Here is a 23,764-nt window from a genome sequence, read left to right as displayed (position 1 = left end):
AACCTGGTATGTTACTTCATACTAATTCTATGAGACTCCACATATGCGATCACCACACTCACACACACACACACACACACACACTCCTACAAACACACACCAATATCCTTTCTCACAGGCAAATCCCTCTTGCTCAAGTCAGAGTTCATTTCTGGGTTTTGTGGCAAAGAACCGTAATTGGCACTAAATCGTGATGCTAAATCTTATGGAAAAGGTGGTGAACAAAGTGTTAGTGGAACGTGTATTTCGTCCAGTCTCCAAAAACTAAGTTTATGAACAATGAAAGTGGGGTACGATAGGTGTGAGAGACTACAAAAGTCCATGCAACATCTAAGAAATACAATCATGTTTTCTTTAACACTTTCGTTTTTATTATTATGCAAACTAAGAAATATAATAATTGTTTTTGTTTTGTTTTGTTTTGTTTTAGTTATGCTTTAAGTTCTGGGGTACATGTGCAGATGTTGCAGGATTGTTACATAAGTATACACATGCCACGGTGGTTTGCTGCCTCCATCCCCCCCAGACACTTTCGTTTTTATATAAACTCATTTAGTATGCTGCCTTCATTCCCAAAACTTTGAAATGTTGAATATGTGTGGTAACTATGTAGTGGGCTCAACCAGAATAAGACAAAATCCAGTTAGGCTTCCTCTTATCCCACATACCTTGGTGAATTAAGATTTTTACCTTTATTTATAATTTTAGCTTTTTTTTTCAGATCTTTTGTACTTTTAAGAAACTTATGTATGCCCAAGAACATTCTGTTATTTTCTTCACATGTTCTGCAGAGTGGCTTAAGATTAAACTGTGCAAAACTGAATTTTAGCTCCAAGATTTTATTGACTTGGTAGTACTGATAAGTGCATACAACAGTAGAAGGTTGTCCAAACTGTTACAATCTTTTCTAAAAACATGTGTTCAGTGAGACAATAACTCTAAAAGTTGATGTGGGCTTAAAATATTCTATTTATCTCTGAGTGATGAAAATCTATTCATAATGAAAACTACTCAGGATATTTCTGTATTAGCATGGATACTTCATGTCACACACAAGAACAAAACCAACTTACTTATTTTAAACAATAAATAAGACTGTGTTAGCTTATATAACTAAAATGTACAGAGGTTAAGTCTATCATTAGACATGACTTGACTATTAGAATTATGTTGTACATAGAATGATTCTTAAGTTAAAGTAAAAGAAGCTGAAGCTCAAAGAGGTCATGCAACTTGCTCAAGATCACATATCTAATCTGTAATAAACATAGGATTCAATGCCATATGGCTATGCATTTAACACCAATGCCTTTCAACATATATTAACTAGGAGAACGTGTTAAGCTGGGTTTTCTGTTCTCCCATTATTTCTAAAATTATTGCAGTGCCAAAGTCTTGATAGATGGAGAAAATGGAAATTCTTAATTGTGTTGATTTATATGGAAAGGTGTTAATTTATTATAGTATACATTTCTTTTGTGTCTGCAGTGGACAAGTCTCTGTGTTACATAGTTTAGAGTGAAAAGCAAGACACATTATATTCTTAAGACAGGAAAATAAAAATATGAAACTCAAATAACATATGAGGAATAGCATTATAAACTGAAAAGTACAGTAAAAATGTGAAATGATTTTTTAACTATCTGTAGCAATAGCCAACTAGTCATAGCTACTAATCTTCTTGAAATTCTGTACATTATAAAATATTTCACAAGTCAACATTATTTTTATGTATCAATAAATAAATATTTCCAAATTAACCTAGTGGATATGTTTTGAAATGAATGTTACGTACCTTCAAAATTCATATGCTAAAACTGTAACCCTCACTGCTTCTGTATTTAGAGATGGAGCTTCTGTGAAAGTAATTAAGGTTAAATGAGGCATGAGGGTGAGACCCTGATCCCACAAAATTAGTGGCCTTCTGAAAAGAGTCACCACAGAGCTCACTCTCTCTCAGCCATGTGGGAACACAGCAGGAAGGAAGCAGTCTTCAAGCAAAGAAGAGTACCCTTCAAAGAAGAACTGGACCCTGACAGAATCTTGATCTTGGACTTTACAGCCTCCAGAACTGTAGAAAATAAATTTCTGTTGTTTAAACCATGTAATCTATAATATTTTGTTATGGTACCTCGAGCAGACAAATACAGATATTAATGACTATAAAGTTGAATTTTATTGTACACCATCACTAACATTTCTGCTGACTCCTTTATTCTAGTGATCACTTTTATATCATATTAAAGTCAAATTATTTTAAAAATCCCAAAATATTCACCCCAGCCAGGGCCTTAGGACAGGTCAGTGAGCCCTGCCCTGGCACCCACGGCTGCCCCCCATCCCCCCTCCTACCACTTCCCCGACCCCCATGCCATGCCTCTTACAGCCCTCCCATGGTATTCCACTCCTCCCTGCCTCTGAGCTGAAGATGATAATAAAAGCTATTATTGAGCTCTTACTGGAAAAAAATCCTCCTCCCTCGCTCATCAAAAGCTGTGAGGTACGCTTTCAGGACCACTAGGCAATGGTAATACAGGAGGTGATGGTGACCTGTAGGAAGTTCCCCATGGGAGCAGGTGATCATATCATCTCAGCTTCATCAAATATATCTAGCGTCATCGGAATTGTGCTTTTTATTTAGATCATTTTCAACCCAAATTGCTGTTCCTCTTCATTCAATAGGCATTTGCTGTGCAAGGTGACATAGGAGATTGCTTTTTTAAAAAATCATCAGACTCAGACCCTCATGATAAGGTGCTTTAAATCTATTAGGTAATGGATATATAGATCACAAATGCAGTACATAACAAAGAGTTTAAAACTAATTAGGGAGCACCGAGAAGGAAAGCCCAGTGTGCATCAGAAATCTCTCTCTGAACCTCTTTGAGCAAATGTCACAGCCACTGTCTCACTCTCAGGGGCTGGGATAATTTGAACATAAGATCAATTCACAACATGGATTAAGTTAGTTAGGTCATCACCATCGTCCATTTGGTATTGGGATAATTCTGGTCAAGGTACTGCAGAAGGCTGTGTGCTTTGTACATTGACTAACGTGAAAAAACCTGAGGACATCTTAAGAAAAATGCTCAAATGAACACATTTTGTGCCTAATGTATTTCCTGCATCTCACAGGTCCCAGGGTGCAGACTCAGTGACACTAATAAAAGCTTTTATCCCCCACTTCCACTGCACATCATACATTGCTTTGGCAGGTGGAATGCCGAGCACATTTGTTTTCCCTTTAGTTGGGTAGTTTCAGTCAAACATACGTCTGGAGCTTGTTATTCTGTTTTGGTTTTTAAATGAAAAGAGAATATGTTTGACATGTTTTTTCTTTTGCCTTCTACAATAGTTTTATTTACTTTAAAGTATCCACAAACAAAAATTTCTTTTCTTGCTGCTATGGGAATTGTACTCTGAACAAGTTTCCCGAGCGGTAGAGAAGTATTTCCAATATCTGCATGGGGGGAGAAACAGGGAGGTCACATTTACTAATTGCCTCTTACACACCAGCCTCAGTATCTTCACACATGAAATTTACTGACCAGGTCCTTTAGTTCTTAATCCTCTGTCTACCAGTCTCCTGGACTGTGTTCCTAAAACATGTCTTGAGATTTTCCCCAAAATGACCCCTAGCTGACATGGCCTATGGTGCTGGCCTGTGTCTCCATGACATAGCTGGCCTAGGTCTATGCCTTAGTCTTTTTCTGTTCTTATAACAAAATCCCTTAGACCAGGCAATACACGGATATAAGAAATTTATTTCTCATGGTCCTGGAGGCTAGGAAGTCCAAGGTCAACATGCCAGCAGGTTTGGTATCTGATGAGGACCCAGTCCCTGTTTCCAAGATGGTGCCTTGAATGCTGACACAAGGCAGAAGAGACAGAAGGGCACAAAAGCCCTGGCCAGTGCCCTCCAACCCATTTATAAGTCAATCCCATTCATGAAGGCTCCGCCCTCATGACTTTTAGCCACTCCTTTTTTTTTAACTTATTTATTTACTTTAGGTGCATACTATATCTGGCATTTCTCCCCACGTTATTCCTCCCCACCCTCCCCTCCCTCCCCACCCCTCCATCTCTCCCTACCTTCCTCAACTGCCCCCAGTGTGTGATGCTCCTCTCTTGAGTCCACATGTTCTCGTTGTTCAACACCCACCAATGAGTGAGAACATTCGGTGTTTGGCTTTCTGTTCTTGTGTTAGTTTGCTGAGAATGATGGTTTCCAGATTCATCCAAGCCCCTACAAAGGACACAAACTCATTTTTTATGGCTGCATAGTATTCCATGGTGTACATGTACCACATTTTCTTTGTCCATTCTGTCATTGATGGGCATTTGGGTTGATTTTATGGAAGTCTAGTATTTCTGTTTTTTGAGACAGAGTTTCCAGTCAACACTCAGAAACAGGTTGTTCAGTTTCCAAGTGATGGTGTGGGTTTGTGTGTGTTTCTTGATCCTGAGTCCTAGTCTGACTGTGCTGTGGTCTGAAAGACTGTTTGTTATGATTTCTGATCTTTTGCATTTGCTGAGGAGTGATTTGCTTCCAACAATGTGGTCAATTTTAGAGTATATGCAATGTGGTGCTGAGAAAAATGTATATTCTGTGGACTTGGGGTGGAGCGTTCTGTATATGTGTATTAGGTCCACTTGGTCCAGCTCTGCATTCAAGTCCTGGATGTCCTTGTTACAAGCCACTCCTTTTAATACCATCACATTGGGGTTTGAGCTTCAACATGAATTTTGAAGACACAAACATTCAAACCATAGCAGCCTCTGATTCACGTGATTTGCAATATATGCCAGTCACACTCTTGACTATGATCCCTCATAGCCTGAAGGATCAGACAGCAAATTCACAACTAAACTGTGCCTTTGTTTCAGCAGTGTTATCAATGGTTAGGTGAACATGAGGTCTATAAGTTAAATAGAAAAATATGAGCCTAATATGTGTTTCTGTCATAGGCTATATACCACATGAACAAGACTTTAAGGCAGAGATTTGCTGTACTAAGTTGATTAGGAAATACATTTAGAATCAACACTGCTCAGGGAAGGAAGGAAGCCAACTTAGAGAGAGAATATATTAATTTTCTGTTGCTGCCATAACAGATTACAACAAACTGTAACTTAAAATAGCACTCATTTCTAACCTTACTTGTAGTTTAGAAGTCCAACATGGGTCTCACTGAAGTGAGTTTTCCAGTTGAAGTTTTCCAGGATCAGTGTCCTTCTGAAAACTAGGAGAGAATCCCTTTCTTTGCATTTTCCAGCCTCTAGAGATTTCCCACATTCCTTGGTTCCTCTCACTTTCCTCCATCTTCAAATTCAGTGATGACAGGTTGAGTCTCTCTCAGGTTTTATCACTCTTACCTCCTCTTCTGATTCCCTCATTCACTTTTAAGAACTCTTGTGATTACATTGAGTATACACAGATAATCTAGGATAATATCCCTATCTTGAAGTCAGCTGATTAGCAGCCCTAATTCTATGTGCAACCTTAATTCCCCTTTTCAATTTAACTTCATATATTCACAGATTCAAGAGATTAGAATATGGGATATCTTTGGGTGGTCATCATTCTACCTACCACAGAGAATTGGAAGTTATCCTGCAGAGAAGATGAGCCTTCAGAGTCATCCTGAATTGGGACTAGGGTAAAAGCTATTCTTAGCACTCATGGACTAGTCACTGATGTGGGCTGCTCCTGGGAAGGTGACGCAATCTTGGGTGAGGCCACTCTTTTCATTGGATGACAATCCCAGAGACAGGACTGCATCTGAGAGCTGCTAGTCCTTGTGCCATCAGCGATGAGGGAAATAACATTTCTGCCTTAAGTGGAACTGGGAGGAATGTGAATCCACACCACAGCTTTCACGAAATTAATGTAAAATTTGTCTCCCCATTTATAATTATGTGGCTTTAACTTAATGATACTCATGATACATACTAATGATTTGCTGCAGATAATAGGTTATATCAGTGCTTTGCCAGGCCTCAGCTAAGTTTCCAAATTAACTGAGCAAACTCCACCTTAGAGATTGAGGATATTAATTGGCTTAAAGTTTCATCATTCAATGTATTTGTCTTAATACCAAGATACGAGTTTCCTGGTTATTTTCAAAAAGTTGCAAAGTCTTTTTCCAGGATTTTGAGTATTTTATAATTGTGTCCTTGCATAATTTGAGTAATCAAGGATCTATTGTAAGCAACACAATGCATCTTTATGGAGATACTAAAAAGTGCAGGAAAACTCTGTGCCTCTGACCCTCAGGTTTCTCATCTCTAATATAGATATACTTTTGTTTTGAAATGTAATATACAACATAAATTACCTATATAGTATCTGGAAAAAAATAGCTGTTTAATAAATTGAAGCTAAATCAATATTTGTCTGTTCAACTAAAATACTGTAATGTACAGGGCAAAATTCTGTGTTATTCACCATTTTATCCTTAGTTCCCAGTGCAGCATCTGGCATATACAGCTTAATGTTTGTTGGCTGGCTAAGGATTGGTCAGGTAGCTAATTGAATGATTAAATGAATATCATTTCCATTCCTAATTCCTTAGCGTGGCATTTCCTTAAGAGCCTTCTATTATGTCTTCTCAGTAGGATTTTCTAAATTTACCTGCCACTGCTACCCAATACAAGCTCTTCATTTCAGCTGGAATGGTCTACTCACTTTCTCCAGTCTAAAAATATTGTCATTAAACCTGACTCCACACCTTACTTGGTATATGTAGTCCCTCTTTCCCTCCCCCATTGCAACCCAATCCAGGTATCAAGGTCTAGATCAAATCTCGCCCTCCCAGGAAGACTTCCCACTTCACTGTTCTTCCCAGAAGTTTACCAAGTTTGAATTACCATCTCCCTACACATCTCAAAACCAAGTTTGCACTTTGATATAATAGCTTGTGTAGTTTGTGTTTTATCTTGTCGATCACATGACCTCAGACACTTCTAAGCTCTTTTAGAGAAGTGCATCTCGTATCATCTTTCATCCATTCTTATGTGTGTTTTATTCATATTTTAATATCTCTGAAAGCAGAATACACTTTACAATAAATGGGAGTATAAAGTTAGTATAGGCGTGAATTGCAGTGAGTTATTGTAGACAGTATTTGAGTTTGCTTCTGTCAGAAACTACCAATTTGAAACCAATCTAGATTAAACCTGCAGTGTATATTCAGAACCCAAAGATGACTAAGTACTAGCTTTAAATCTTTAGGTGAGGTTTGTTTTCCCTCCCTCATCCAGTGCTGAGATCTAAACGGGCAACTTCTCTTGTCCTTTACTGCTTGTCAGGTTTATTTCTTGTTTGCCTTCACACCAAGTATGTAGTCATTGCCTCAGCTTGACGTGGGGTTTCCTACCACACCCTCTATATGGAGCACTCTCTTTCTTAGTTGTAAATAAAATAATCATCCAGGTTACAAAATGAAGGCGTCCTGGTTAACTACATGCGATACTATTTTGTTTTCCTAAAATGCATGACAGTGTTATTCAAAGATTAATATATGTGTACTCAGTTGAGTTAAAGTCACTCTGGATGCTCTTGCCTTCTTATTCCATGACTTACTTCTCTGTCAAATCCATCCCCTTTTACTAATTTAGTCATTTAGATATGAAGCAAGGGCCTAGAATTAGTATACAGTGCTATGGGTTACTTTTACAGTCCTTGAAATCAGACCTCCCGGGTTTGTAGATCGGATTTTTGTGCTTTCTAGCTCTAATACTTCAGATATATAGCTTAATCCCCTTAAACCTCAATTTTCTCATTTGAAAAATGGGAGCAACAGTAGCACTGCACAGGGATGAAGTGAAGATTGATTTAGAAACCCATGTAATGTATTCAACCTAATTCCAGGGTCAATATAATGCTCACTGAGTGTTAGTATATTTTTAGTCAAGTAACACATATAAATCCTCCTTGTAGACCAAGACTTGACTATGTCCCGGTCAGTGCCTCAGTATCTTCCTCTGAGACCTGGAGTAGTAACAGTACTGATCTTCTAGGGCTGGTGTGAACATTAAGTGGATAATACATTCTGGACACAGCACATGTGTTATACCTCTATACACTGTCTCCTACCCTCCGCACCACAGCCATGCAGAACTGGTGTTGTTGTTATCCCCAATTTTATAGACCAGAGTTTATATTGTTTACGTGAACACGGTTAGTGTTGTCTGAGTAAGGATTCAAGCTCAGTTCCGTCTGAGATTAGAGTTTGACAGCTCCGTCTTTTGCCACCTGCCAATGGAAAATAACTGTGAAATGTGCCTTGCCACTTTAAGCTTTCCCCACTACACAGACCCTAAATGTGTGCACTCTCTGTCAAACATGAACATAAAAAGAGGCATTGAAAGTGACATGGAGTCATTTTTCTAGCCAAGAAAAGGGTGATGTTAGAAATATGGTTGCAGTTAAAACTGAGAACATATGAATATGATTTAACTCTGAATTTAGCAAGTCAAAAAAATGAGAAAGCAATAAAGGGATATTTTTAAGTAGACATTTTTTTTTCCTGAGCTTTTATGACAAATGACTGATCAAATACCTCTTCACTCTGTCATCTCTACAGCCATGTCAATTGTGTGCAATAGCTGCATTTATCCATTTCAAGTGTCTTTTTATATTTTCAGTCATGATAAAACTTTAGCAGACCTTTTTCAGTAAATGGTGCTTTTCTTGCTTGATAAGATGATTTCTTTATCTGCCTACCACCTTCTAACCTCACCAGAATGGAATAATTGCATAGAAATTTCCGTTCATCATGTCTTATCCTTAAGAATAATAATGGAGCATATTAGTAATTAACCTCTTAAAATTTATCAGGCAATAGGAAGCATTAAAAGATAATTAGTGAGTTGTCCAATCTCAGGAACTTCAAAATCAGGATAAAAAAACCTTTAAAATGCCACATTGTAAAATAATTAGTCCTGAGGAATGCTGTACCTTCCCACAGATAAATTGAGTTTTATATTTAAAAAATTAATGTCTTTAAATTTGCATACTATTTCCTGTATACTTATTCAGTAAACTCTAAAAACGAGAATACTAGCTCACAGATAATTAAGGAAACTTACTTATCAAAGTTATTATTAACCACAAAATAAAGTTATGTTAGTGTATGAACAAGCTATTGCTTTCTGAAACTACAGGTTTATAACTTCATTTATTCACTGACCACGTTTTGATTGAGCACCTAGGGTGTTCTAGGTAGTGGCACATAGCAATGAAAAAGACAGACAAGGTCTCTATTCTAATGATGTCTACACTCTGGTGGTGGAACGCAGTCCTTCAACAGAACAATCAATAAGGAAAAAGCAGATAACAGGACATGTTCTCCAGAGAGTTAAAACAGAGGAGGCCAGGTGGCAGCAGTATTTTTTAGATCTTTGCTGACTGCCTGTTATTACTATTGTGTGAAATACTAAACAAATCCATAAACTGTGCCTTCTTGAAGCTTAGAGTCTAGTCTAGCAATTTTCTGTGGGTATAGAAGAAAAATATATTTGTGTAAAATGTCACATAAGAAAAATGTGAATAATCCTTAAAAAGATAAATGTCTGAAAGATCACATCAAAATCTGAGGACAAGAAAATGAGGTTTTATGGTAATAAAATAATATTTCATGTGAATCCTGAAGGATGGGTAAGATTCTATGGTGGATAATGATAAAGGAATGAGTAGAGCTATTCAACTAAACCAATGAGTGTGAGCCAAGCAGCAAGCAGAAGTGCTGGGGAGAAGAGCTGGGATCTTGTTAGGTGAAGTACAATGAGTGAGTGCAGATTTGTGGGATGTAGAGGGGCCACTGAAGAAGATATTTTAAAATTTGGTTTGCATTGTCCCACTTGACTGGATTTTCATGTGTAAATAGTGCAGCCGCATTAGAAAACAGCTTGGCAATTCCTTAAAAAGTAGAGTATACTGTTACCATATTACCAAGAAATTCCTCATTGTATGCCCAAGGGAAATGAAATAATACATCCACGCAAAATTTTGCACACAAATGTTCATAGCAACTTGTACACAAATATTCATAGCAGCCAAAAAGTAAAAAGAATTTAAATGTCCATCAACTGATAAACGGATAAACAATATGTAGTATATTCATAAAATGGAGTATTATTTGGCAAAAATTTTCAATGGAATATGGATACATTCTGCAAAAGGGATGAACCTTGAAAACATTATATTAAGTAAAAGAAGCCAGCCACGAAAGGACATGCATATGATTCAATTTACATGACTTATACAGAATAGGTAAATTCATAGAGACAGAAAGCATATTTGTGGTTTTCAGAGGCTGGGAGGGGAAAAGGAGAGTGACTTCTAATGGCTAAAAAGGTTTTTTCCAGAGGAATGAAACTAATCTAAATTTAGATTTTGGTGATGGTTACACATCTCTGTGCTATACCAAAACCACTGAATTCAATACTTAAATGAGTGAATTTTGTGTTTTATGGATTTTATATTAAAATGTTAATTAAAATAATAATGTATTAAATTACAGAGTATGTAACCATTCGGAATGACTTTTTAGTCAGAATAATTCTGTAGCACTTCATTCAAATTTTGCATGTGTCAATACTTAATTCCTTTTTATTATTGGATAGTACTCCATGCAAACCACTGATTATTTAACAATTCACAAGCTGAAGGACATCTGGGTCATTTCTACTTTCGGCTTTTACAAATAAACCTGCTGTAAGCTTTTGTTTCTGTGTGATCTCTGTGATCATAACCTTTAATTTCTCCAGGATGAATGCTAAGAGCTGTAATTGCTGCGTCATATGGTATCTCCATGTTTGGTTACTTAAGAAACTGTCAAAATCATTACCAGAGTAGCTGTATTATTTTTACATTTCTACAAGCAGTAGATGTGTAATCTAGTTCCTCTGCATGCTTACTAGCACTTGGTTTTGTCATTCACTTTTGTTTAAATGAGTCTGGTAAGTATGTGGCGTTATCTCCTTGCGGTTTTTATTTACATTTTTAAATGATTCATGAGATTATTTCCTCTCTGTTTAGAGAATTTTCTTTAGCCATTCTTTTAGGACATGTCTCCTGATGATAAATTCTCTTGTTTTTTCTTTATCTGAGAATGCATTGGTGTCCCCTTCATCCTTTAAGGGTAGCGCCACTTAATGTTGGATTCTGGACTGAAGGTTCTTTTCTTTCAGCATTTGAAAAATGTTGTGTCACAGCCTCCTGACCTTCATAGTTTCTGATAAGAAATCTTACGCCATTTGAGTTATTTTCTGCCGTGTTTTTTCTCTCTTGCTGATTTGAAAATTATTTCTCTGTTCTTATTTTTCAGAAGCTAATGTGTTTTTGTGGATTCTGTGAGTTTATCTTATTTGATATGCACTCAGCTTCTTGAATCTACAGTATTTGGCTTTTGTCAAATTTTGGAAGTTTTCGGCCATCATTTCTACACGTATTTTATCACCTTTGCAATTTTGCTCCTCTCCTTCCAGAACTTCAATTATACATAAGTTACACCTTTTGTTTTAGTATCACAGTTTCTGAGGTTCTGTTCATTTTTTTTTCAGTCTAATTTCCCTATTCAGATTGTGTAATGTCTATTGTTCTATCTTCTATTTCTTTGTTTTTTTCCCTCTGTCCTCCCTATTCTGCTGTTTAGCCCATCCATTTAGTTTTCATTTCTGTTATTATATATTTTTAATGGAAAAATGTCTATGTGAGGCCAGGAATAGTGGCTCACACTGCAATCCTGATATTTGGAAGGTCAAGGAGAAAATATCACTTGAGTCCAGGAGTTTGAGACTAGTTTGAGCAACATAGGGAGAGCCTGTCTCTACAGAAAATAATATTTCCATAAATCTTTTATAATACATTATAATTTTCTATTAAATATCAGGTTATTCCAACACAGGGGTCCAGATTCTAGCCCTACATTAGTGTGCATTTGCTGTTAGTGTTCAATTTTTAGGAAAACTAAATAATTCCCTTTTAATTTTTGCCAACTTGATTACACATAAAATTCATTTCACAAAAATCAATCTTCCACAAACCTTCCACAACTTGCTTAAACCTTTAATGTTGTCCTATCATTTTACTTTTAGGACAAAACTTTTCATTCCTTTCCCCCCTTACTATTTTGACCACAGAAAGTTATCTGTCATGTCAAGGAAAAATTACATTCTCTTTACAATTGTCTTTGAATTTTTCTTTCTTTGTACATTCTGTGTAAAGGCTTGTTTCTCTTATATCTAGCAGTTTTAAACCTGTATGGCCGATAGACTCTAGCAAAAATGTCTAAATTAAATTTTGAGTATGGTTTTATTTTATTTTACCAATCATTTTAAACTTATTTTTATTTACCAAAAATTACTAAAGTCACATTAACTTATAAGACTAATTTATGAGTACTCATTTAAATTTAAGTTAATTTGCTACCATGTGTAGACAATATATATGTGTAGAAATATATATATGTAGATATAGCATGTAACATACATATGTACACATATGTACAAAAGATCAGGAAGTTTAATGCAAAAGAAGGTATAGCTTTAGACTTGAATCTGTCCACGCCGGGGGTGGTGGCTCACGCCTGGGAGCTTGCACGGATGAATTTCAACAGAAACTAGGGACTAGACATGTTCGAGATGTTAACCCAAATGAACTGTCTAAAGACAGAGGCAGAACCCCTCAGTCTTAAAGAGGGAATTTGAAAAACATCCCAAATAAAAGGTACAAATGAGACCAAGTAAGACCAACTAAGACCAAAAGGTGAGAGGTCAAAATTCAGGAGAACTGACTAGCAACACCTGTTGGGACTTCTGCAGACAGTGGTCATGCTGGTACCAAATGCCGCATTCAGAGTGTTGGGGGTTCACTCTGAATCCTGCTGACTTTTACCAGATGTGTCAATCTAAAAGGTGTTGATGAAAAAGGGTAAAATATTTGAAGGTATTTATTCTGAGTCAACTATGAGTGACCAAATCCTAGGGCACAGTCTCAAGCGGTCCTGAGAACAGGTGCCCAAGGTGGTTGGGTTATAGCTTGATTTTATACATTTCAGGAGGACAGAAGTTATAGGCAGATATCAATCTGTTCATGGAAGATGTACATGGGTTTGGTCAGGAAGGCAGGAAAACTTGAAGCGGGGTGGAAAGGTACCTCCAGGTCATAGGTGGATTCAAAGATTTTTCTGATTGGCAATTGATTGAAAGAGTTAAAATATAATCTAAAGACCTAAAATCAATAGGAAGGAGTTTCTGGGTTAAGATAAGGGGTTGTGGAGACGTAGTTTTTATTATTTCAATGGAGTCTCCTGTTTGCAGGCTTCAGAGAGAATAGATAATATATGTCTCTTATCAGACCTAAAAAGGTGACTCTTAGTTTAATCTCTCTTGCATCGAGAAAGGATCTGAAAACAAAGGAAGATTCTCTTTTTCTTTTTCTTTTTTTTTTGACCCACGTATTCTCTGAAGAGATTGTTAAAGGGAGATTCTCTATAGGATGTAGACATTCCCCACAAGAGACAGCTTTGCAGTGCTGTTTCAAAATATGTCAAAGAAACATATTTTAGAGTAAAATACTTCCATTTCTTTCGGAGCCTGCTATCAATCATATGATGCTGAATTAGAGCCAGGTTGAAATTTGGTATTTTGTGCTACAAAGAGTCTGTTTTGTGACTCTGAAGATCTCTGTTTTATTGTTAATGCTGGTTAATTGTGCCGGAATTCTAAAGGGAGGAGAGTGCAATGAGTCATGTCCAACCTCTTCATGCCACTGTGGCCTGAATTAGTTTTCCAGGTTTACTTTGGAATATCTTCGGCCAAGAGGAAGGAGCCATTCAGTTGGTTAGGGGGCTTTTAATTTTATTTTGGGTTTACAAAAGAAGAGACTGAGGCAAAATTAATATAAGAAGAAATTTATTTGGGCCAAGTTTGGCAATTGCAACCAAAGAACATAGATTCAAGTTTCCCTGAATATACACTCCTATTAGCAGCAGTAACCAATGGATTTTTAAAGGCAAAAAAAAAAAAAAAAAAAAAAAAAAAAAAAAAAAAAAAAAAAAGAGAGTGAGTGGGCTCATACAAGATTATCTGCCAGGAATTCTCATTGGTTTATAGAAATAACATTGATTAGTGATTGGGTATACATTATTAAGCAATAGGGTGTGGCTTTTAGTGTCCTGTATGGCATTATTAGATTAATTTATTTTTATTTTTTATTTTGTTTTATTTTTGAGATGGAATCTCACTCTGTCACCCAGGCTAGAGTGCAGTGGTGTGATCTTGGCTCAATGCAATCACCGCCTCCCACGTTCTACCTATTCTCCCGACTCAGTCTCCCAAGTAGCTGAGAATACAGGTGCGCACCACCACACCTGGCTAATTTCTGTATTTTGAGTAAAGACATGGTTTCACCATGTTGGGCAGGCTGGTCTCAAACTCATCACCTCAGGTGATCCGCCCACCTTGGCCTCCCAAAGTGCTGGGATTACAGGCATGAGCCACCACTCCCAGCCTATTAGGTTAATTTATAGTTACGTGGGGCAATAGCAATCAGTTTCAAGAGATGATTACATAACTCAAGTGGGGGAGTAAAGTATGATTGCTGTCTCATTTTAATCTCTCGCTGGGCCTGACCATTAAAGGACATGTATTCCTCAAATAGAAGTTTCTTTTTTTCTTCAGGTCACAGGGAAATCTGGCAGTCCGAAACCTGAAGAGACAATTGCATATAGGAAAGTGCAGTCAAGATTAGCTTTTCTGGTTCAAATGCCATTAGAGCTGCAACCTGGTAGAAACACTTAAGCAATAACTTGAGGAAGTGTTAGAAGTAAAATGTACACTAGTATGAGGAGAAAGTCCTGGTATCTAGAGCCTTAGGGGCTCCCCTTTTTCAAGAGTTTTACCTCCAGGAACCCCACCATGTTCTCATGCTGAAGAGCAAAGAAAAACCCTTCATGTTTCTGGCAGGAAGAAGGCAAGAAAATGACCGCTTTGGAATATTTCTAGAGCCTTTTCTGTAACAAAGACTGACCCATGCAGACAAACTTTACTAAAGCCTCATCTGAGAGGAAGAAGGGAAATAACCCAATTCCTACAGATTCCAGCCTTTCTGTCTCACTTAAGGAGGAAAGAAACTAAGACTTGTGAAGTTATCAACGGAAGAATGACAAGGTTCATAAACTTTGAAAGGACAGCTGTATTTCTCATAAAGGGCTGCAGCCTGCAGGGTAGCCATTCTGACAGGTTGGAAAGCATAGCCTCTGGCCAGAAGCCAGAAACAAATAGTTCTAGGGAGGAGTAAGGGGACGGGAATATATGCTGAGTGGGGTGTTCAAATATACGTATTTGATAAGCTATAGGGGTCATGAAGACTTATAAAAGGGGAAACATGCACATGTGAAGTTAAGCTTGATACTCCTTCATGGGTCCCAGGTACAAAACCTAGTGCCAATAGCATGATTCAAGGGTGTTTCCAGGCATCTGACATCAAAAGGTGAAGCAGAGGATGTGAAAGTCCTCACTGTGCACTCTGTAGTCTGGCCAGAATGACTCTGTGGTCAGTGGTTTCTAATCAGGCAAAAAAGGAGGGGCATCATAGGTGGTTGGCTGATATCAGAGGTGGAGTCTTTGGCAAGGGCTGGTTTCTGTTAGGCCCTTAGGGAAGAAAGCCTGATCCTAATCATGTTTAGTGTGGGAGGAGGTGTAACAGGGTGGGTCTGACTCCTCCCATTCTGTTATGGCCAAGAACTGTTTTCAAGATTACTCTCAGGTCCCCTTGGCCAGAGATGATGCATTCAGTCCATTAGGGGCTTAGAATTGTACTTTTATTTCTCAAGGTATGCAGCCCAGGGACACAGGCACACTGAAAGACTGAATTTACTCACAGATTTATAAAACGCTTACCCTCCCCTCACACCCTACTACCACATCAATAAGGCTCCAGTATAATATCAGGGGATTTCAGCTTAGAAGCTACCCTCTGAAAGATCACTGAAAAATCAACTTACAAAAAGGCAAATTTGTAGGAGAAACGGCACACAAATGTATTAACATGTACAGGGAGAACCACAGAGTGATTACCCCAATGTCCCAGTGGGTTACAGAAATTTGTTTACCATCTTGGAATTACAGAAGAAATGTGGGCTTAGCACATGGCCATAAATAGGTGATGGTGGTAAATTAGGATATAGTAGCAACACAGGTTATGGAGCAGAAACAGCAGACCTGGCTAGCAAAGGTCATCTTTTTATATTGATGGAAATCTCACAGGCAGCAGCCCTCAGAGAGAATAGATGGGAAATGTTTTTTTTCATAATTTTAAAGGTGTTAGACTCTCACTTAATCTTTCCTAGAACTAGATGAACAAGGGCCTCAGAGAAAGCCTGGCTGCATCAATGCTGATTCTCTATAGATGATAGAGGCAAATCTCCCCCATAAAACACAGCTTTGCAGGGTAACTTCTGTTTGCCAGCCATATGAACAGTCATCTCAAAATATGTCAAAGAAATATATCTTGAGGTTAAATATTTTGATTTCCATTAGTATGCTACTTATAAAGAGATTTTAGGGAAAACTAAAGAAAACCAAGGAGATAGAAAACAAGGACACTATAGAAAATTGAAATCTCTGACACCTATGGCAACAGCAAACATTAAATCCATCACATCCCCTAACAGATTGACATAAAACCTCACAGGATAGGCCTATTCACCTCAGTTCTCATTAGGTCATACATCATGTCCGGCTTTCAAAAAAAAATTGCAAGACATATTAAGGGCATTAAAAAAAAGTCTGAAAAGACAAAGTAAGCAACAGAATTAGATTCAGATAGGACACAGATTTTGGATTTATCAAACAGGGAATGTAAGATAACTAATTATAATTAATATGCTGAGGACTCTAATGGAAGAAGTAGACAAAATGCAAGGACAAATGGGTAATGTAAGTAGAGAGGTAATGCAACAATGAGATACTACATATCCATTATAATGGCAAAAATCCAGGACACTGAGGATACCACATGCTGGCAAGGATTTGGAGCAACAAGTATTCTCGTTCATTGCTGGTGGGAATGCAAAATGGTGCAGCCACTTTGAAAGGCAGTGTTAACAAAAGAACCATGGGATCTGAAGGGAAAAAAAAAAAGAGTTTTATTTTCTTAAAAAAAAATTGTGGATTGGGGATATACAGCCTCCACTGTAAAATGAAAGCCTTCCATGAGGGGGTGAGGTTAGAGTAGTGATGATAAAGGCAAAACTTGCAGTGCAGGAGAGAGGAATCAGGGGAGTGAGAACAGAATCTTGATTGGAGGACCTTTAAGCCTCAAATCACTAGTCTCTCTTAATTGGCTGATTTCAGGTGGTCTGTTTGTGGTCAGTTGGGGAACTTCCACCTGTAGTCAATCTCAGCACTGCCAGCAAAAACTGGTTTGGCTTGATTGTGGAACGGGAGGTCCTGTGACATGTTTACAACATCTTTCTGTGAGCACAGAATACATAACAGCTTCCTCACCCAGACATGGCCGCCTCATTCTGTTTTAATTTTGACCACCTCAGTTAGCCACAGGGAGTCTATTCTGTCTGTTGGCTAGGAACATACTGTAACAGGTCTACAGTTTTTTTCAAAACTAAACTTACTCTTCATATTAGATAAAGTGAGGGGCTGTGTTTTAAAAAAAAACTTCTCTTTCCAGGTCCACTAGGGGAGGGGTTTCAAATGCAAGAATTTCCTTGCTCCATGCCTCCATCCAGAGACCAGAGGGGTTTAAAATGTAAAGTTTTTTGTTGGTTTTTCCAAACATGGGCCAGGTAGGGAAAGACAGGTGGGGCTCTTTTGTCCCAAATTCCTGCCAAAAGCTCTGGGAGGTGGGGGCTCTGTAACGGAGGATTGTAGAATAAGTAGCCAATCCGGTATCAGAGTCAAAGGTCAATCACTTCGGAGGAAGTTTGAAAGAACTCCTCTGATTGGATGAGAACATGAATGGGGTGGGAATAACTCAAGGGTTAACTCTTCAGCTGCTCCCACCTAAATGGATTTCCCTTTCTGGGGTCCCCTCCCATAACAGCATGGGAGTTGTCTTTTTTCTCTCTGCAAAACTCTTTGGGTCCACGATATTTATTCGAAGGCAAACTCACCACGCCTCCGGGCCCCTTTCCCTATTCTTCGGGTTAGAGAGGCCAAGAACGTATGAGCTCTGGGAGCTGGGTACACTCCCCTGGTTGCAAAAGCAACCATGCTTTTGGATATTGATCACAAAGGAGCTGAAAATGTGTGTCTGACTCCAAGCCTGCACATGGATGTTTATAGCAGTTTTATTCATAACTGTCAAAACTGGGAAGCAACCCAAAAAAGAAAATTCAAATATTTCACCCTAAAATATATTTCCTTGAAGATAGCTATTCAGAAGGGCTGAAGGTACAAGAAGAGATGAAAAGCTGTCTTTTGCAGGGGAGATGTGCATTGTAGAGATCAACATTGAGGCAGCCTTGCTTTCCCTGAGGCCTTCCCTTATCAGGATCTAGGAATGATGAACTGAGAGTCTGACACCTTTAAGGGTCTGAAAGAAATATTTACCATTTATTCTTTCTGAGGACTGCCACCTGTGATACTGTATTTACATAACAAATTCACCTTTGCTAGCCAGGCCTTTTCTTTCCCCACCTCCCATAACCTTTTTGCCACCATAACCTGTTTTGCTATAATCCAAGACCCTATTCTTTCTCTAACCTCAAGATGGTGTATAAGTTTCTGAACCCCATTGGGGTTTGCGGTAACACTCTGTGGTTCTCCCTTATGTGCATGTTAATATATTTGATTCCATTTTTCCTAATAATCTCCTTTTGTGAGTTGATTTTTCAGTGAACCTTCAGAGAGTGGAGGGGAAGTTTTCTTTGGCTCCTACAATGTCCTTTAGCAGGGGAATGAGTGAGTTAACTCTGATACATTGAGACAATGAAATATTATTTAGTGCTAAAATGAAATGACTGTCAACCTATGAACAGACATAGAAGAAATGAAATTGCATATTACTAAGTGAAAGACATCAATCTACAAAAGCTACATACAGTATGGTTTCAACTATATGACACTCTGGAAAAGGCAAAACTGTGGCAACAGTAAAAATATAAGTGATTGCAAGGGGCTAGGGAAAGGGAGACATAATAGGGAGAGCACAGAGGATATTTAGAGTGAAACTATTCTGCATGACACCATAATAGTGGATACATACACTTTATAACATATAAAGTGTACAATCCCAGAATAATCTCTAATGTAAACTGTGAACTTTTGGTGATACTGACTGGTGAAAGTCAACAAAACGTCACTGACAGTAACAAATATACCACATTAGACCAGGATATTGGTAGTGGGGAGGCTGTGTATGTGTAGAAATGAAGGATATATGGGAATTCTGTCCTTGCTGCCTCATTTTGCTCTGAACCTAAATCTACTTTTAAAAAATATCTTTAAAAAATTTTCTTCAGGGTAACATAAAATGATATATTCAGAAACTCAGTCTACACAAAGAAAGCATAAAGAAAAGATAAATAATCTGTAAAGGTAAAAGTAAATTCTCTTCTGAGATTTCCTGTCAAACTTTTGATAACAATAAATAACCTTCTACAGCACAATTGAGGGTGTTTAAAGAATTGAGGCTTCAAGATGCCTGAACAAAAGCATTTCATGCCCACTTCCTCCACTTAGAAGAGCCAAAGTAGTGTATAGACAGTCACACTTCAAATACATTAGCAAGAGAGAATGGTGGAATTCAACAGAGAAGTTACAAGAAACATGAAAAGTGGGGAAGGAGAAAGGAGACAGGTAGCTTACCTGGTTAGAATTGACTGGGAGACAGGAGTGATTTCCCAATTCAGGGGAAAGCTGAGTGAGAGTCTTCCAACAGCTCACATCTCCATGGTGGAATCGTGCAATCCTGGCCACAGGAGAACCCCTCAACCCTCCCAACCCCTGAATCTAACATAGGGAGCTACTGGGAAAACATGGGATGGAATTGCTCCAGAGAGAGAGCTTATGCTGGATCCCACACCCTTTCTGAGACGTAAGTGGCTACTGAAAAGCACCATTTTCAATCCTAGACTTTGGCATGCTGCACACAGTCTGAGAGCCCAGCAGCTCTGGAACTGAGGGGCTATGGAAACTCAGGCTGTCACTGCTGGGTCTGGAGAGCAAGGTGGAAATACTCCCATAACCAGAACAAGGCATGGGCTGCAACTGCTGGTTCTGGTAAGTGAGCACTGCCAGGACAGAGGCCAGGATACAAGTGGAGCACAAGTTGCCTTTGGGACTTGCTCACCAATTGGGTGAGGCCTCCTGCAGCTGGAGTGGGAGTGTGAGCTAGGCTCAGGATACCCCCGCTGAAGCTGGAGAGCAAACCCTGCCTAGATCAGAGTGTGAGCGGGATGTGCATTTTCCACCTGCTGGACTGGAGAGGGTGGCTGAGGACAGCTCCACCCTCTCCAGTGGCAGGGCTTCAGTGCAGCTGCCACAGCCCCTCACCCAAGTGCTCTGTCTGGGACCTGAGGATTTCCCCATCCTCAGCCACCATGACCAGTGCCTGTTCTCATCACTGGGGGCCTCAGCACAAGCCTGCCCAGCCCGGCCTTGCCCCCCACCCTTCCCAAATGGAGTACACAGCCCAGAGTCCTGGGGATTGCCCAAGCCACCAACTTGGGCACCTGAGCACTCTTCCCAGTGGCCTGAGGTTGTTGATCCTAACCATCCAGTAGCTTCCAACTCAGCTGGTACCTACCAGACGGTTCTGCTTGTGAGCTTGGGCCGCTGAGCTCATCCAAGTCACCACCAACATCAGTGCACACTGCTGCAGAGCCAGAGAATCATCTCACCACTACTACAGACATTGTCCATGCCACGCTGGCTTCCAAGGGCCTGAAAACTTGGCCCCCTGCTCAGTCTACTGCTGCCACTGCTGGAATTGAAGCAAGTCACCTGGAAGCCCCGGAATCAGCCTGCTGGTAGCTATCAACACAGGTACCAGAACACCCTGCCCTGGGACTCAAAGATACGCACACCCAGCCAACCACTGCCACCACTGGCCTCCAGACTGGCCCACCTGGCATCACAGTCCCCAGCACAGCTTTACCACAGCCTTCACTAAAACTGCCACCCAACCCACTGAGGAAATCGCAGGCAGCACTAACACTGTTTACAGTCAAAGAAATCAGAGACTACACTATTGTATGCACCCAGAATCAAAGCGAAGTATGCCACCCAACTAACACTGAAATGTATCTCCAGGAAAGTCTTACCAGATGTGCAAATGTCGATGTAAGGACACAGGAAACAAGAAATGAGGAAATATGACACCTCCAAAGAAACACAAAAATTTTCCAGCGATAAACTTTAATCAAAGGGGAATTTTCAGAATCCTAGCTAAAGAATTCAAAATATTGATTTTTGAGAAGCCCAATGAGATTCAAGAAAATTCTGAAAACCAATACAAAGAAGTCAAAATAATAATTTAAGATATAAATAGAAAATTAACCAAACAGGCAGATTTCTTTAAAAGAATTAAATAGAAATTCGAAAACTGGAGAATTCATTGAAGGAAATATAAAATACATTTGAATGCTTCCACAATATACTGGAAATGCATCAAAGCTAAGGAATTAACTGTGGAAACTATTTTAAAATGCTCATAATTGAGATAATTTCCAACTTTTTATATTTATTAAGTCTACCTTTATATATTTTATTCTTTTAATTTGAAATGACTTTTAAGTAACTTCTAAACTGGACAGAATTATATGTTCTTGACAAATGCACATTTTTATGCCTTTATAACTTTTCTTACCAAAAAATATATCTTGCCATTTTTATATACTCTGTATTCAGAATTGTTTCCTTTATATCTAGTAGTTTTAATTACATATAATAACTACAACTTTAACTCTTAGTATCTCTAATTGCTCATGAAAACTCTAGGAAGTAAGCAACTTTTTATTATTTTACATCGCTATTTGAAGATAAAAACCACTTTATAATTTTTGAAAGATATGTTTCTCAATTTTTTTGTTTAACAAAGCTAAATGTATGTAGCTGTTCCATATTATGTGAAAATAAGATAACAAAGTATATTAGCCTATATTTATGTTTAATAATGCTAAGTATTTTAACTTATCTAAAAATGACTCAGCTGTTTTATGATTATGTATTACTTACTTTAACATAAGATGACTTTAACATTTTAGATTACTGAAAAGAATTTTGAAACTATAACTACAGGTACCCTTCCTGTCTTCCTCAGTCGTTCTGGATCCCAAATAGCCTTGTCTACACCCAAGAACACCTATAAAGGAAGAACTCAAAACAGAAATTCAGGGAGCTTCAGAATTTAAGAGAAAACGTACCCACAATCCCAAGTCAATTTGTGAGAACAATGAACACTCTGGGCCTGGTGGGTCCTATGTCTGGTCATTCGATGCTCCAGGGGGTTGCTAGATGTCCCACTTCAGGTTCCACTTTTGATACCATCTATTATGAAATGATTTGCAAATCAGGCAGCCCCCCAGAATCATAATAGGTTTAGAGAGACTCTGCACTGCCACATGGTTGGAGGGGATTTGTGATAAGAACAGGAAAATAATCTGCAGAAAGCAGAGGAGAGGTATAAAAACAACTGGATTGATTACAGCTCAGTGTTTGACTTACTTGAACCTAGCTGCAACAGTTGGCTACCTTTGATTGGCTGAAACTCGCTGACTGGTACAAGAGTAGGTTACCGACTGTTTCCATACCTAGTTAAGTTACAGTCCACTACCTACAGAATAATGTTTATAAATTTAAAATCTGTAAGGACACAGCTTTAGGCCAAACTTAATTTAACAAGACTATAAAGTGTTTGCACCAGAAAACAAAGCATATTTTGATTAGCAACAGGGTCAACAAATGCCTGCAAACTTTAAAGTGTCTTACAGAAGGAGGTAGGGAACTTACCAGCAGCGCCAGCAAAAGAAGGAATATGGTGATGTAATTCCCTGGCACTTCCAGCCGGAGAAGCTGAGCTCACAGAAGATCCTGAAAAAAGCCCTTGGAAAGAAAGGGCTTTTTCAGAAATACGGAGCACACCCACCAGAATGATAGGATGATAGGGTTTGAGAAATAGTGGAATTTGATATTGACATGGGAACACTCTGTGCTCACATGCAAAGTAAGAGAGTGAGTCCTTCTGGAAACAGCATTCAGTCAATGACAGTTGGACAGTGGTGGATGAATACCCAGCTTCTCATCTGCTCAGTGGCAGAACAGTGCGACATGTTCTACAGTGCCTTGCTTGGGTAGATCCATCACACATCTTCATCCTAATGTGTGATGACAGGAACTGAAGTTAAAGCTACACAATTTAAATGACTGGTGAGCAAGAACTATTCAAGGGCATAACACAAAAATTGTTTTGCCTGCCCTAATTGTACACATGATTAAAAAGATTTAAGTTTTCAGGACAAACATTATAAAGGATTTTCATTTCTTCCTAAGTATACTTTTCAGCCATAAACTATAAATAAACAAACTACCTATGCAAGGAACCTAAAAGCCATTTGCAAAATGTATTACAGTTGTGTTTTTAAATACTTAATATATTTTCTTTATTAGTTTATATAAGATATACTACTTCCATTTTCTGCTTATAATTACATATCTTGTTAGAGCAAGAGTTAAAAAAGAAATTTAGCAGATAGAAAGTAGTCTACCCTAGCACCTAATCATCATTCAGCATATC

General features: G+C 38.5%; 1 long non-coding RNA gene across 1 annotated transcript; it reads right to left on the bottom strand.

Moving 5' to 3' along the window:
- Window positions 1-403: 403 nt before the first annotated feature.
- Window positions 404-23,545, bottom strand: LOC144579700 (uncharacterized). Its single transcript, XR_013527861.1, has 3 exons — window positions 23,188-23,545; window positions 22,981-23,073; window positions 404-4,246 (listed from the first exon to the last, which is right to left on the bottom strand). It is a non-coding gene; the product is annotated as an uncharacterized LOC144579700 (long non-coding RNA).
- Between the last annotated feature and the right edge of the window lie 219 nt (window positions 23,546-23,764).

This window comes from Callithrix jacchus, chromosome 16 (genome assembly GCF_049354715.1).
Source record: "Callithrix jacchus isolate 240 chromosome 16, calJac240_pri, whole genome shotgun sequence".
NCBI lineage: Eukaryota > Metazoa > Chordata > Mammalia > Primates > Cebidae > Callithrix > Callithrix jacchus.
Note: the sequence above shows the minus strand (reverse complement) of the source record. Positions and strands in the feature narration are given on the sequence as shown.